Below are 3,045 nucleotides of genomic sequence, written 5' to 3' on the forward strand. Positions count from 1 at the left end.
TAAAAACAAAACTGGAAAATTCATCAATTTAATAACTTACTACAAAGCTATAAAAACCAAAACTGTGGTACTTGTATAAATATATAGACTATGTAATAAAATTGAGAGTCCAGAAATAAATTTGTATATCATTGGTCATTGGTATTTGACAGGACTGCTAAGACCATTCGGTGGGAAAGGATAGTTTCTTCAAATAATAATGCTGGGACAACCAGACAATACAATAATGACTATNAAAAGATGTACCTCTACCTCATACCACTTACAGAAATTAAAAAAAAAAGATGAAAGACCTAAATATAAAAAAGATGAAAGAGTTAAAACCATAGAACTCTTTAGAGAAATCATAGGAATAAGTCTTAATTTGGCATTGGCAGTGGATTCTTAGATATGTCACCAAAAGGACAAGCATCAAAAGAAAAAAATAGAGAAATCAGACTTCATCAAAATTAAAAACTTTTGTGCATCAAAGGACTCTATCAAGAAAGTGAAAAGCAGCCTATCAAATGCGATAAAATTTTTGCAAACAATATATTGAAAAGAAGCTAGTATTCAGAATATACAAAAAAACTATTACAACTCAACAATTACAGGGGCACCTGGGTGGCTCAGTCGGTTAAGCTTCCGACTTCAGCTCAGGTCATGTCTCGGGTTCCATGAGTTCAAGCTCTGCATTGGACTCTGCTGACAGCTCAGAGCCTGGAGCCAGCTTCTGATTCTGTGTCTCCCTCTCTCTCTCTGCCCCTCCCCTGCTCACACTTTGTTTCTCTCACTCTCAAAAATGAATAAATGTTAAAAATATTTTAAAATCCAACTGAACAATTACAAGGGCAAACAATCAAATGTTAAAATGTGCACAATTACCATTATAAAATAAGACATGGGGATACAATGTACAACATGGGAAATGCAGTTAATAATATGTAATAATACATAAAAACTTTGCATGGTAAAAGATGGTAGCTAGACTTATCATGGCGATCACTTCATAATGATTATAAATGTAGAATTACCACCTTTTACACCTGAAACTAATATAATATTGTATACTTCAATTAAATACACTTCAATAAAAGATATTGTGCAAAGTATATGAATAAGCTGTCTTCCAAAGAAGGCATATGAAGGGCCAATAAGCACATGAAAAGATACTCAACATAATTAGTCATTACGGACATGCAAATTGTAACCACAATGTGACACTACTTCTTACCCACTTAGTTGGCTATAATTTAATAAATAAAATAGAAAATAAGTTGATGAGAATGCAGAGAAACTGCAACCCTCATACACTGCTAATGATAATGTAAAATATTATAGCCACTTTGGAAAAGAGTTTGGGAGTTACTCAAAAAATTATATACAGAGTGACTATATGATATAGAAATTAGTATAGTAGAATAGTAGTAGAATAGTATAGTCATATACTAAAGAGAACTGAAAAAATATTTTTAAATGAAAGTTTATATATGATTGCGAATAGCAGCATTATTCCTAATAACTAAAAAGTAGAAACAACCTCAGTTTCCATCAACTGATGAGTGAATGATAACATGTGTTATATCTATGGAATGGCATATTATTTGCCAATAAAAAGAATGAAAACCTAATACATGCTACGGCATGGATGAACTTTGAAAACATCATGCTAAGTAAAAGAAATCGGACACAAAAAGTCACATGTGGCATGGTTCAATTAATATGAAATACCTTGAATAGATAAATATTCTAAGATAAGTAGATAGAAAGTAAGTCAGTGATTTCTAGGGGCTGGAGGAATGGAGTATGACAGTGATTGCTTAATAGGCATGGGATTTCCTTTTGGAGTGAAAAAAATGCTCCTGAATTGGATAATAGTGATGGTTGTACAGCTATCTGAACCACTGAATCATATGTTAAAATGTTGAATTTTATAGTATGCAAAGTATACTTTGCACAGAGTATAAAAATATCAGTGAAAGATGGATAGAATTTCTTTAGACGAAGAAGGAAATTGCAGGCAGGAAGAACATCACTTTATGTTACAGATGTGGAAATATAGGTTGAATAGGTAGGCTGGGAAAAGACTAAGGGAGTTTAAGATTTGGCTTTTTTGTAGAAGGTCCATGGGGAGCAACAGAATGATTCTGAGGAAGGAATAAACACTGCCCAATCTAAGTGTTTGGAAAATAATTCTGACAACAGTGTGGTGAGGTTTTTGAAGGTGAAGGAGTGGTATAGTTTGTCTATTCATTTACAAATATTCATTAAGTGCCTCCTATATGCCAAGTGCTTTGCTGGACCATCAAGAACTTGTCATGGATTTTCTATCTTGTGACATCGGATAGATACTCAATAAATGATGAAAGTTGATATCTTTATGTGGATGGATGGAGATACAGTAGTCATTTAAAAGGCTATTGGGGGAAAAAAGGCACTTTCCTTATTTCACATTCCCCAGAAATTGTTTTTAAAAAAAATTGGAAAAGAGAAGAAGAGCTTAATAAGAGAGCTGGTTCAATAGTTGAATTCACAGCACTCGGTGATATTGATGGTTATTTGAAAGGGAAAGGGAGGGAGGAGTTAAAGATATTGTCAAATCTTCAAACCAGGACTTTGACAACATTTATGATCAAGAGATAAATTAAGGAAAAGCCAGCAGAGGAGTCTTAGTAGAATAAGTCAGATAGGTCGTAGGAGAACCAAGAGAGAATGGTGGTGTTGATAGTAGAAGCTGAAAGACCTTTGAGGAAGAAGGAATGTCAACTGCTACACTGATGTTGGGGAGGATATGTGTGATGAAAAGGCTTAGGGTTTTCATAATTTGGAGGTTAGTGATGGTTCAATAAGTAGGTCAGGGAGTTAGGTAGGTTAAAAGCACAGCTGGAAGGTTTGCTCTGGAGAGAAGAGCATGTTTTACTCTGATCCAAGAAGGAATAGGTAGGGGAATGTCAAGGCAAAGAAGAGAGTTGATAGAATTCACATCTGAGAGGACTCTGGGTATTCTTTCATGTTCTGAGAGCTGGCCTGAAGGCCTAAAATAAAGTTAAAGTGTTATGAACAGCT

At 34.3% G+C, this 3,045-nt stretch overlaps 1 protein-coding gene across 1 annotated transcript in view; it reads right to left on the reverse strand.

The window, feature by feature from the left end:
* VSIG4 (V-set and immunoglobulin domain containing 4) overlaps positions 1-3,045 on the reverse strand; it is a 28,911-nt gene that overhangs the window by 16,287 nt on the left and 9,579 nt on the right. The gene's annotated exons all lie outside the window — the stretch shown is intronic.

This window comes from Crocuta crocuta, unplaced genomic scaffold, assembly GCF_008692635.1.
Source record: "Crocuta crocuta isolate KB4526 unplaced genomic scaffold, BGI_CrCroc_1.0 scaffold1391, whole genome shotgun sequence".
NCBI lineage: Eukaryota > Metazoa > Chordata > Mammalia > Carnivora > Hyaenidae > Crocuta > Crocuta crocuta.